Raw genomic sequence first — 14311 nt, forward strand, 5'->3', positions numbered from 1 at the left:
ATATGTAACGAATGAGTCGCACGCTACGACTACATAAACTCTACCGTAAATACGCACACCGCGCCTGCGAGTGCACGCTATTGCGGGTATGCGCCTTCACGGGAGAGCGTACGCATGCGCAGCACGGACCAGTGTGCGGTGCAAATATGGCAACGTGTATGGGGATATTTTTCTGACTTTGACAATATATATATATATAGAGAGAGAGAGAGAGAGAGAGAGAGAGAGAGAGAGAGAGAGAGAGAGATACACAGTACATACATACACGAGATACATGGACCAGCACTCCCTTACTTGTTTGCATGGGATCTATTTCTCTCTCTCTCTCTCTCTCTCTCTCTCTCTCTCTCTCTCTATATATATATATATATATATAATATACATATATAAAGTAGATATATATACACATATACTGTATGTGTGTATACACACATACACTTGCAAATACACTAGTTACCCTCTCTTTACCAGATCCAAATGCTCCTGAGCAAGTTGTGCAATCAGTGTACTTACTGTTCTGTATGTGTGGTGGCTGCTGGTGAGCGGAGAGGTACACGCTGGGGCAGTGTGAAGATGGAGGGAGCTGCTGTGGCTGAGCATGCGTGCGCCACTGTGGTATGAGGAAAGAGCCCTGGAGGGAAATCGGCATTGTGTGCAAATGAGGTCAAAGATGATATTGTGGAAGAATTCACCAGGACTTCCGCCTGTGTGTGATGACCAGAATTATGTGACACCACCACAACATAAATTAACTAATAGGTTTATTTGGGATCCGGTCGACGTTGGCCATGTCAACATTCATCATGTAGACAGTGATGAAATGTCCATATTTTATAATGTCTGGGGTTCGTTCCAGTGGTTACTTATTTACATAGTGGTACCAATGATGTCTTACGAATTCTGGTGGTTACTTACGGCTCAGAGCTGCAGACAGCCAGTGTTCCTGTAAGTATATTTCTTCTATCCACAACCCTTCTCCTAGTGCCTCACCTGCCAACATTCTTACAATGTCGAAATTACATGCAATGTTCTGGTGTCAAAATTAAGAATGTCTGCATTGTTGGCCTTTTGTCTACATCCCGTGTGGCGTACAATCCAGATTTCCTGTGGAATCATTCGACCCCCTTGTCTATATCAGGGAGAGTGGATCATTAATGAAAGTAGAGGGGTTGCAAGGCCACTTCACTGAGGCCAGAAATGAGGAGATATTTATGTAGAGACCACCACCAGTGTAGGGAATGTGCCAAAATTCTTGTTTATGTGGTCCCAAAGCCACGTCGTCAAAATTGGAACATAGGATTGTTAATACATATCCACCACATGGCAGATTCAAGTGCGCGAACCTCAAATTATACTGGGAGCCTTCATTACAATAGGGACTATTGTGGCCATGAAATCCGGCATTGGTACCCATCCTAGACAGCTTTACACACAGCCTGTATTTACCAGGGAACATGAGACCCCGTGATCCACCACATTATCATCACAGGCCAGAGCTTAAGATGGATGATTAGTTCTCCACACCAGCTCCACAGACTGTGACAAAGGAATCCCGCAGCTGGAGTTCATGACGGATACTCTGCTCTTGTAGTCACTTCAGACGCCATGATGGAGGTCTCTCTGTTCCTTGCAATTGGTCATCATAGCGACACCACACTAGTCTTCAATCAGTATTAGCAATAGTTTAAGACCAACTTTATTATGATGTATACTAGGTGGTTGACCTCAATATGTCCTGTTGGTGGTGCACTATAGAGTTAGTGAGTACTAACTGTAAAAATATTGAGGAAAGAAAAGAAAACTCTTTGGAGACGCACTCTTAAAGAAAACAATGGAGACAGCGAATAAAGGTCCAAAAAAGGACTAAGGTTAAGTACGAATTGAATGATAGTATTCTTGCCCTGTAATAGGATCACTGAGATAACATGGAAAGGGAAGGTAGTATTGTTATTCCCACAATCCCTAGATTTAGTGCGGGAGGGGGTTTTAGCATAGTCAGACGATACCAAATGAACACAAAATTGTATTTGTTCCTGCAGATATTTTTCTCAATAGTTGAGTCGGCATGTATCAACTTGTTGGGGAAGGGGAGTGGAAGATGAGACTAGCTGCAGCGTTGAGAACAGATTGGAGGGGAGCGAGATGGGAATGTGGAAGGCCAGTGACGAGAAGGTTTCAGTAGTAGAGCTGAGAGTTGACAAGCGAGTGGATAATAAGTTTAGTCGCAATCCGGGAGAGGAATGGCCTGATGCCAGAGATGTTGCATAACTGGAACTTACAGGATTGAATGTGGGGGGTGAAGGAGACTGGGAATGGGCAATGATGGTGTTGTCAACAGTGATAGAGATATTGGAGGGTAGAAGACTTGGCATGGGGGTAGATGATGAGTTCCGTTTTGTCCAAGTTGAGCTTCAGGGAGCCCAGGAGGAGATGGTGGAAAGGCAGCTGGATGCCTGAGAGGGAGAGTAGAGGTATAGGGCCTAATTCAGACCTGATCACTCGCTAGTTATTTTTTTGCAGTCCTGCGTTCGCATAGTTGCCGACCATAGGAAGTGTATTTTCGCTTTGCAAGTGTGCGAACGCATGTGTAGCAGAGCTGTACAAACAGCTTGTGCAGTTTCTGAGTAGCCCAGGACTTACTCAGCCGCTTTGAACACTTTAGCCTGTCCGAGACCGGAATTGACGTCAGGAACCCCACGCCTGCGTATTTCCAAAGACTCCCAGAAAACGGTCACTTGCCACCCACAAATGCCCTCTTCCTGTCAACCTCCTTGCGAACGCCTGTGTGAATGGATTCTTCACACAAACCCATCGCTGAGTGGCGATTCACTTTGTAACTGTGCGATGTGCCTGCGCAGTTTAGACCTGATCGCAGGCTGTACGAAAACGCAGCCTAGCAATCAGGTCTGAATTAGGCCCATAGTTGCCTACCATCAGCATAGAGGTGGTATTGGAGACCAAAGGAGCTAATAGGTTTACCCAGGGAAAAGGTGTACAAGAGAAAAGAGTGCCAAGAACAGAACCCTGGGGCATGCCAATGGGAAGGATGGAGAAGGGGTGAGGTGGAGACAGAGGCAGGCAAAGAGATGGAACACTTGATGAGGTAAGAGGTGAACCAGGCAAGGACTGTGCTAGAGACCAATGGATTGGAGAGTGCAGTGGACAAGAGGATCAGCAGAGAAGGTTCAGGAGGATGAACAGAGAGAAGTGATTCATGGATTGGGCCACAATCCAGTCGTTGAGGACTTTGACCAGAGCAGTTTCAGTGGAGTGAAGTGGATGAAAGCTAGATTGGAGAGGATCAAGGATGGACTTGTCAGAGAGGTAGCTGGTGAGATGGCTGTATTCAAGCCATTCAACCAATTTGGAGGTGAAAGACGAGATTCAGGGCGGTAGCTAGTGGGTGAGACGAGCATGTTTGAACATCGGACGAAAAATGCTGGAAGAGAGTGATGAGTTGAAGGGGTAAACCAGATTGGGGGGGGGGGGGAGGAATAATCCCTGGTGATCGGCAGCGGGATTTTCAGATGCCGGGATCCTGTCGTCGGTATTGTGACTGCCCCGTTTCCTGGCCACCTAGTAGCCAATGGAGGGCTTCAGAACCCCCTAGACCACCAGGGATGGGTGCGTGCATGATACCTTTAAATAATACAGTTAGGATGTTAAGTATATACATTCATATTATACATTTATTTTATAATATACCCCTCTGCACCAGGCATTGCATAACTGCATTGCCTTACAGCAAAATATATTTCTTTTTTAAATACATTGATCACTCATCTCAGCACTGTTACTATAACCCAATGATTGTCCAATTTAATATCCCAGACTACATGCAGCTGTGCAGGGGCCCTCGGGGCCAATGCTGGAAACATAACACGCACCTTCCCTATATAACGGCAGCGGCCATTTTCCTGAAGTGCAGAGACAGAGACACATTACACAGATACACGCTACAGAGTCTCTCCGTGTCATGTGACCAGCACACGCCCACTATCGCTACAGTAACAACATTACATAAAGGAGAGCGTCGGCCATTTTCTTGTTGTCTTTCGGATAACATTGAATCTGGGATATCACGTGATGCTGCCGGCGGCGGGGCCGCAGACACTTCCAGCCGCCATTGTCTAATGTCTTGTCGCAAGTCTATAGGCTCCTATTACCCAGACTGGCTGCGGTAATGTAAGTATATCCCTCATATCATATTACTGTTATTATATAGGGGAGAGGGGACCGTACAGTGATATATGAGGGGGAATAACACAGCTCCCGGCACACACTATGTGGTATTATTATTATTATATAGGGGAGAGGGGACCGTACAGTGATATATGAGGGGAATAACACAGCTCAAGGCACACACTGATATGTGGTATTATTATTATATAGGGGAAAGGGGACTGTACAGTGATATATGAGGGGGAATAACACAGCTCCCGGCACATGCTGATATGTGGTATTATTATTATATAGGGGAGAGGGGACCGTACAATGATATATGAGGAGGAATAACACAGCTCCCAACACACTGATATGTGGTATTATTATTATATAGGGGAGAGGGGACCGTACAGTGATATATGAGGAATAAAACAGCCGCCAGCACACGCTGATATGTGGTATTATTATTATTTCTCTGACGTCCTAGTGGATGCTGGGGACTCCGTCAGGACCATGGGGATTAGCGGGCTCCGCAGGAGACAGGGCACATCTAAAAAAGCTTTTAGGTCACATGGTGTGTACTGGCTCCTCCCCCTATGACCCTCCTCCAAGCCTCAGTTAGGTTTTTGTGCCCGTCCGAGAAGGGTGCAATCTAGGTGGCTCTCTTAAAGAGCTGTTTAGAAAAGTTTTTTTTTAGGTTTCATTCAGTGATTCCTGCTGGCAACAGGATCACTGCAACGAGGGACTTAGGGGAGAGATCTCCAACTCACCTGCGTGCAGGATGGATTGGGATCTTAGGCTACTGGACACTGAGCTCCAGAGGGAGTCGGAACACAGGTCAGCCTGGGGTTCGTCCCGGAGCCGCGCCGCCGATCCCCCTTACAGACGCTGAAGAAGACGGCAGAACGGAGGTCCGGAAACAGGCGGCAGAAGACTTCACAGTCTTCATGAAGGTAGCGCACAGCACTGCAGCTGTGCGCCATTGTTGTCACACGGCTCACTGACCTGGTCACGGAGGGTGCAGGGCGCTGCTGGGGGCGCCCTGGGCAGCAATATAAATACCTTATTGGCAAAATAAATACATCACATATAGCCATTAAGGCTATATGTATGTATTTTAACCCAGGCCAGTTCTTAAAAACCGGGAGAAAAAGCCCGCCGAAAAGGGGGCGGAGCTTATTCTCCTCAGCACACAGCGCCATTTTCCCTCACAGAAAGGCTGAGGGGAAGGCTCCCATGCTCTCCCCTGCACTGCACTACAGAAACAGGGTTAAAACAGAGAGGGGGGGCACTGATTTGGCGATATAAATATATATTAAATGCTATAAGGGAGGAACACTTTTATAAAGGTTGTCCCTGTATAATTATAGCATTTTGATGTGTGCTGGCAAACTCTCCCTCTGTCTCCCCAAAGGGCTAGTGGGTCCTGTCCTCTATCAGAGCATTCCCTGTGTGTGTGCTGTATGTCGGTACGTGTGTGTCGACATGTATGAGGAAAATGTTGGTGAGGAGGCGGAGCAAATTGCCTGTAATGGTGATGTCACTCTCTAGGGAGTCGACACCGGAATGGATGGCTTACTTGTGGAAGTACGTGATCATGTCAACACGCTGCAAGCCGGTTGACGACATGAGACGACCGGCAAACAAATTAGTACCTGTCCAGGCGTCTCAGACACCGTCAGGGGCTTGTAAAAACGCCCATTTACCTCACGGACACTGACTCCAGTGTCGACGGTGAAGAAACAAACGTATTTTCCTTTAGGGCCACACGTTACATGTTAAGGGCATGAAGGAGGTGTTACATATTTCTGATACTACAAGTACCACAAATAAGGGTATTTTGTAGGGTGTGAATAAACTACTTGTAGTTTTGCCTGAATCAGATAAATTAAATGAAGTGTGTGATGATACGTGGGTTTCCTCCGATAGAAAGTTATGGGCGGTATACCCTTTCCCGCCAGAAGTAAGGGCGAGTTGGGAAACACACCTTATGGTGGATAAGGCGCTCACACGCTTATAAAAACAAGTGGCGTTACCGTCTCCAGATACGGCCGCCCTCAAGGAGCCAGCTGATAGGAAGCTGAAAAATAGCCTAAGAAGTATATACACACATACTGGTGTTATACTACGACCAGCAATCGCCTCAGACTGGATGTGCAGCGCTGAGGGGGCTTGGTCGGATTTCCTGACTGAAAATTTTGATACCCTTGACAGGGACAAGATTTTATTGTCTATAGAGCATTTTAAGGATGCATTTCTATATATGCGTGATGCGCAGAGGGATATTTGCATTCTGGCATCAAGAGTAAATGTGATGTCCATATCTGCCAGACGAAGACACGACAGTGGTCAGGTGAGGCAGATTCCAGACGGCACATGGAAGTATTGCCGTATAAAGGGGCGGTCCATCGGACCTGGTGGCCATGGCAACAGCTGAAAAATCCACCCTTTGTTCCCCGAGTCACATCTCAGCAGAAAAGGACACAGTCTTTTCAGTCTCAGTCCTTTCGTCCCCATACGGGCAGGCGGGCAAAGGCCAGTCATATCTGCCCAGGGGTAGAGGAAAGGGAAGAAGACTGCAGCAAGCAGCCCATTCCCAGGAACAGAAGCCCTTCACAGCTTCTGCCAAGTCCGCAGCATGACGCTGGGGCAGTACAAGCGGACTCAGGTGCGGTAGGGGGTCATCTCAAGAGTTTCAGCACGCAGTGGGCTCACTCGCAAGGGGACTCCTGGATCCTACATGTAGTATCCCAGGTGTACATTGGAAATTCGAGACGTCTCCTCCTCACAAGTTCCGGAAGTCTGTTTTACCAACGTCTACCTCCGACAGGGAGGCAGTATTGGAAACAATTCACAGGCTGTATTCCCAGCAGGTGATAATCAAAGTACCCCTCCTACAACAAGGGAGGGGGTATTATTCCACACTATATTGTGGTACTGAAGCCAAACGGTTCGGTGAGATCTGAAATATTTGAACACTTACATACAAGCGTTCAAATCAAGATGGAGTCACTCAGAGCAGTGATAGCGAACCAGGAAGAAGGGGACGATATGGTGTCACTGGATATCAGGGACATTTACCTACATGTCCAAATTTGCCCTTCTCACCAAGGGTACTTCAGGTTCGTGGTACAGAACTGTCACTATCAGTTCAGACGCTGCCGTTTGGATTGTCCACGGCGCCCCGGGTCTTTACCAAGGTAATGGCCGAAATGATGATTCTTCTTAAAAGAAACTTGGACGCTTTCCTGATAAGGGCAAGGTCCAGAGAACAGTTGGAGGTCGGAGTAGCACTATCTTTAATAGTTCTACGACAGCACGAGTGGATTCTAAATATTCCAAAATCGTAGCTTTTCCGAGGACACGTCTACTGTTCCTAGGGATGATTCTGGACACAGTCCAGAAAAAGGTGTTTCTCCCAGAGGAGAAAGCCAGGGAGTTATCCGAGCTAATCGGGATCCTCCTAAAACCAGGAAAAGTGTCAGTGCATCATTGCACAAGAGTCCTGGTAAAAAATGGTGGCTTATTACGAAGCAATTCCATTCGGCAGATTTCACGCAAGAACTCTTCAGTGGGATCTGCTGGACAAATGGTCCGGATCGCATCTTCAGATGCATCAGCGGATAACCCTATATCCAAGGACAAGGGTGTCTCTCCTGTGGTGATTACAGAGTGCTCATCTTCTAGAGGGCCACAGATTCAGCATTCAGGATTGGATGCTGGTGACCACGGAGGCCAGCCTGAGAGGCTGGGGAGCAGTCACACAGGGAAAAAATTTCCAGGAAAGTGTGATCAAGTCTGGAGAATTCTCTCCACATAGATGGAGCTAAGAGCAAAATTATAATGCTCTAAACTTAGCAAGACCTCTGCTTCAAGGTCAGCCGGTATTGATCCAGTGGGATAACATCACGGCAGTCGCCCACGTAAACAGAAAGGGCGACACAAGAAGCTGGAGGGCAGTGAAAAAACTGCAAGGATTTTTTGCTAGGCGGAAAATCATGTGATAGCACTGTCAGCAGTGTTCTCTCCGGGAGTGGACGACTGGGAAGCAGACTTCCTCAGCAGGCATGACCTCCACCTGGGAGAGTGGGAACTTCATAGGGAAGTTTTTCCGCATGATTGTGAGCCATTGGCAAAGACCAAAGGTGGAAATGATGGCGTCCCGCCCGAACAAAAAACGGGACAGGTATTGCGCCAGGTCATGAGACCTTCAGGCGATAGCTGTGGATGTCCTGGTAACACCGTGGGTGTAACAGTCGGTGTATGTGTTCCCTCCTCTGCTTCTCATAACCAAGGTATTGAGAATTATAAGACATAGAGGAGTATGAACTATACTCGTGACTCCGGATTGGCCAAGAGGGACTTGGTACCCGGAACTTCAAGAGATGCTCACAGAGGACTAAGGGCCTGGGGAGCTAAGAAGGGACTTGCTTCAGCAGGTACCATGTCTATTCCAAGACTTACCGCGGCTGCGTTGGACGGCATGGCGGTTGAATGCCGGATCCTGAAGGAAAAAGGCATTCCATAAGAGGTCATACCTACCCTGGTCAAAGCCAGGAAGGAGGTGACCGCACAACGTCATCACCACATGTGGTGAAAATATGTTGCGTGGGTGAGGCCAGGAAGGCCCCACGAAGAAAATTCAACTAGGTCGATTTCTACACTTCCTGAAAACAGGAGTGTTTTGAGCCTAAAATTGGGGTTCTTTAAGGTTTTAAGTTTCGGCCCTGTAGAATTTCTTCCGAAAAGAATTGACTTCAGTTCCTGAAGTCCAGATTGTCAAGGGAGTATTGCATATACACCCCTTTTTGTGCCTCTAGTGGCACCGTGGGATCTCAACATAGTGTTGGGATTCCTTAAAATCATATTGGTTTGAACCGCTCAAATCTGTGGATTTGAAATATATCACATGGAAAGTGAACATGCTGTTGACCAATATCTCACATGGACAGTGACCATGCTGTTGGTCCTGGCCTCGGCCAGGCGATTGTCAGAATGGGCGGCTTTGTCTTACAAAAGCCCATATTTAATTTTCCATTCGGACAGGGCAGAACTGGGACTCGTCTCCAGTTTTCTTCCTAAGGGGGTGTCAGGTTTTTCACCTGAAACAACCTATTATGGTGCCTGCGGCTTCTAGGGTCTTGGAGGACTCCAGGTTACTAGACGTTGTCAGGACCCTAAAAATATATATATATATATATATATATATATATATAGTTTAGGACGGCTGGAGTCAGAAAGTCTGACTTGCTGTTTATATTGTATGCACCCAACAAGATGGGTGCTCCTGCGTCTAAACAGACGATTGCACGTTGGATCTGTAGCACAATCCAACTTGCACATTCTGTGGCAGGCGTGCCACAGCCTAAATCTGTAAAGGCCCACTCCACTAGGAAAGTGGGCGCATCTTGGGCGGCTGCCCGAGGGGTCTCGGCATTACAACTTTGCCGAGCAGCTACGTGGTCAGGGGAGAACACGTTTGTAAAATTTTACAAATTTGATACTCTGGCTAAGGAGGACCTGGAGTTCTCTCATTCGGTGCTGCAGAGTCATCCGCACTCTCCCGCCCGTTTGGGAGCTTTGGTATAATCCCCATGGTCCTGACGGAGTCCCCAGCATCCACTAGGACGTCAGAGAAAATAAGATTTTACTTACCGATAAATCTATTTCTCGTAGTCCGTAGTGGATGCTGGGCGCCCATCCCTAGTGCGGATTGTCTGCAATACTTGTACATAGTTATTGTTACAAAAATCGGGTTATTCTTGTTGTGAGCCATCTTTTCAGAGGCTACTTCGTTTTGTTATCATACTGTTAACTGGGTTCAGATCACAAGTGGTACGGTGTGATTGGTGTGGCTGGTATGAGTCTTACCCGGGATTCAAGATCCTTCCTTATTGTGTACGCTCGTCCGGGCACAGTACCTAACTGAGGCTTGGAGGAGGGTCATAGGGGGAGGAGCCAGTACACACCATGTGACCTAAAAGCTTTTTTAGATGTGCCCTGTCTCCTGCGGAGCCCGCTAATCCCCATGGTCCTGACGGAGTCCCCAGCATCCACTACGGACTACGAGAAATAGATTTATCGGTAAGTAAAATCTTATTATAAGGAAGAGGGGACCGCACAGTGATATATGAGGGGGAATAATGCAACAGCCAGCACACGCTGATATGTGGTATTATTATATAGGGGAGAGGGGACCGTACAGTGATATAAGGGGAAATAACACAGCTCCCGGCACACGCTGATATGTGGTATTATTATTATATAGTGGAGAGGGGACCGTACAGTGATATATGAGGGGAATAACACCGCTCCATTCACACGCTAATATGCGGTCTTATTATATAAGGAAGAGGGGACCGTACAGTGATATATGAGGGGGAATAACACAGCCCCCAGCAAACGCTGATATGTGGTATTTTTATATAGGGGAGAGGGGACCGTACAGTGATATATGAGGGGTGAATAACACAGCTCCCGGCACACGCTGATATGTGGTATTATTATTATTATATAGGGGAGAGGGGACCGTACAATGCTATATGAGGGGAATAACACAGCTCTCGGCACACGCTGATATTTGGTATTATTATTATATAGGGGAGATGGGATTGTATAGTGATATATGAGGGTGAATAACACAGCTCCCGGCACACGCTGATATGTGGTATTATTATATAGGGGAGAAGGGACCATACAGTGGTATGAAGGGGAATAACACAGCTCCCGGCACACACTGATAAGTGTTATTATTATATAGGGGAGAGGGGACCGTACAGTGATATATGAGGGGTAATAATACCGCTCCCGGCACACACTGATATGTGGTATTATTATTATATAGGGGAGAGGGGACTGTACAGTGAAATATGAGGAAGAATAACACAGCCCCCAGTACACGTTGCTTTGTGGTATTATATAGGGGAGAGGGAACCGTACAATGATATATGAGGGAAATAACACAGCTCCCGGCACACGCTGATATGTGATGGTATTATTATATATTGGAGAGGGGACCGTACAGTGATATATGAGGAGGAATAACACAGCTCTTGGCACATGCTGATATGTGGTCTTATTATTATATAGGGGAGAGCGGACCATATAGTGATATATGAGGGGAATAATACAGCTCCCGGCACACGCTGATTTGTGGTATTATTATTGTATAGTGGAGAGGGGATCGTACAGTGATATATGAGGGGGAATAACACCGCTCCCGACACACACTGATATGTGGTCTTATTATTATATCGGGGAAAGGGGACTGTACAGTGATATATGAGGGGGAATAACACAGCTCCCGGCACATGCTGATTTGTGGTATTATTATTATATAGGGGAGAGGGGACTGTACAGTGATATATGATGGGGGAATAACACCGCTCCCGACACACACTGATATGTGGTCTTATTATTATATCGGGGAAAGGGGACCTACCGTGATATATGAGGGGGAATAACACATCCCCTGGCACACGCTAATATTTGGTATTATTATATAGGGGAGAGGGGACCGTACAGTGATAATATGAGGAGGAATAACACAGCCGCCAGCGCACGCTGATATATGGTATTAGTATTATTCTATAAGATAGAGGGGTCTGTACAGTGATATATGAGGAGGAATAACACAGCCCCTGGCACACGCTGATGTGTGGTATTATTATTATATAGGGGAGAGGGGACCGTACAGTAATATATTAGAGGGAATAACACCTCTCCCGGCACACACTGATATGTGGTATTATTATTATTATATAGGGGAGAGGGGACTGTACAGTGATATATGAGGAAGAATAACAGCCCCCAGTACACGCTGCTTTGTGGTATTATTATATAGGGGAGAGGGGACTGTACAGTGATATATGAGGGGAAATAACACAGCTTTCGGCACACGCTGATATTTTGTAATATTATATAGGGAGAGCGACATGAACAGTGATATACAAGGGGAATAACACAGCTCCCGGCACACGCTGTGTGGTCTTATTATTATATATGTGAGAGGGGACCGTACAGTGATATATAAGTGGGAATAAAATAGCCCCTGGCACACGCTGATATGTTGTATTATTATTATATAGAGGAGAGGGGACCATACAGTGATATATGAGGGGGAATAACACAGCTCCCTGCACACGCTGATATGTGATATTATTATTATATAGGGGAGAGGGGACCGTACAGTGATATATGAGGGGGAATAACACAGCTCCCGGCACACGCTGATTTGTGGTATTATTATTATATAGGGGAGAGGGGACCGTACAGTAATAGATGAGGGGAATAACACTGCTCCATTCACACGCTAATATGTGGTCTTATTATTATATAAGGGAGAGGGGACCGTACAGTAATATATGAGGAGGAATAACACAGCTCTTGGCACACGCTGATATGTGGTATTATTATTATATAGGGGAGAGGGGACCGTACAGTGATATATGAGGGGGATTAACACAGCTCCCGACACACACTGATATGTGGTATTATTATTATATAGGGGAGAGGGGACCTACCGTGATATATGAGGGGGGAATAACACATCCCCTGGCACACGCTGATATGTGGTATTATTATTATTATATAGGGGTGAGAGGACCGTAAAGTGATATATGAGGAATAACACAGCCGCCAGCACACGCTGATATGTGGTATTATTATTATTATATAAGGAAGAGGGGACCATACAGTGATATATGAGGAGAAATAACACAGCCCCCAGCACACGCTGATATGTGGTGGTATCATTATTATATAGGGAAGAGGGAACTGTACAGTGATATGAGGGGGATTAACACAACTCCCTGCACACGATGATATGTGGTATTATTATTATATAGGGGAGAGGGGACCGTACAGTGATAGATGAGGGGGATTAACACAGCTCCCGGCACACGCTGATATGTGATATTATTATTATATAGGGGAGAGGGGACCATACAGTGATATATGAAGGGAATAACACAGCTCCATTCACACGCTAATATGTGCTCTTATTATTATATAAGGGAGAGGGGACTGTACAGTGATATATGAGGAGGAATAACACAGCACCCGACACACGCTGATATGTGGTGTTATTATTATATAGGGGACAGGGGAAAGTACAGTGATACATGATGGGGAATAACACCGCTCCCGACACACGCTAATATGTGGTCTTATTATATAGGGGAGTGGGGACCGTACAGTGATATATGAGGTGGAATAACAGAGCTCCCGGCACACACTAATTTGTGGTGGTGGTGTTGTTGTTATTATTATATAGGGGAGAGGGGACCTTACAGTGATATATGAGGGGGAATAACACCGCTCCCGGAACACACTGATATGTGGTATTATTATATAAGGTAGAGGGGACTGTACAGTGATATATGAGGAAGAATAACAGCCCCCAGTACACGCTGCTTTGTGGTATTATTATATATGGGAGAGTGGACTGTACAGTGATATATGAGGGGAAATAACACAGTTTTCGGCACACGCTGATATTTTGTAATATTATTATATAGGGGAGAGTGACACGAACAGTGATATATGAGGGGGAATAACACAGCTCCCGGCACACGCTATGTGGTCTTATTATTATATATGTGAGAGGGGAGCATACAGTGATATATAAGTGGGAATAAAATAGCCACTGGCACACGCTGATATGTTGTATTATTATTATTATTATATAGAGGAGAGGGGACCATACAGTGATATTTAACGGGGACTAACACAGCCCCCAGCGCACACTGATATGTGGTATTATTATTATATAGGGGAGAGGGGACCATACAGTGATATATGAGGAGGAATAACACAGCTCCCGGCACACGCTGATATGTGGTATTATTATTATATAGGGGAGTGGGGACCGTACAGTGATATATGAGGAGGAATAACACAGCTCCCGGCACACGCTGATATGTGTATTATTATATAGGCAAAAGGGGACCGTATAGTAACATATACATAGTAACATAGTATCTGAGGTTGAAAAAAGACAATTGTCCATCGAGTTCAACCTATTTGTGGTGTCCTAAGCATGATGATTTGACTAAAATTTCTGACTGATGCTGCTGTCAGCCATTGCATTTTATCCCTATTTATAGTAACTATAATGCATGACTATGCACCATACCCCTGGATATCC

At 46.0% G+C, this 14311-nt stretch overlaps 1 protein-coding gene across 4 annotated transcripts in view; it reads left to right on the forward strand.

The window, feature by feature from the left end:
- The first annotated feature begins 4039 nt into the window (after positions 1–4039).
- The window catches only part of LOC135054535 (oocyte zinc finger protein XlCOF6-like), a 49785-nt gene continuing 39513 nt past the window's right edge, over positions 4040–14311 (forward strand). For 2 of the 4 annotated variants that reach the window (XM_063957678.1, XM_063957681.1), the window contains exon 1: positions 4041–4185. The gene's annotated coding sequence lies outside the window, so the exon portion shown is untranslated. Of the gene's footprint in view, positions 4186–14311 lie in introns of all 4 variants that reach the window. The other 2 variants (XM_063957680.1, XM_063957679.1) reach the window with 2 other exon arrangements.

This window comes from Pseudophryne corroboree, chromosome 3, assembly GCF_028390025.1.
Source record: "Pseudophryne corroboree isolate aPseCor3 chromosome 3, aPseCor3.hap2, whole genome shotgun sequence".
In the NCBI taxonomy this organism is placed as follows: Eukaryota; Metazoa; Chordata; class Amphibia; order Anura; family Myobatrachidae; genus Pseudophryne; species Pseudophryne corroboree.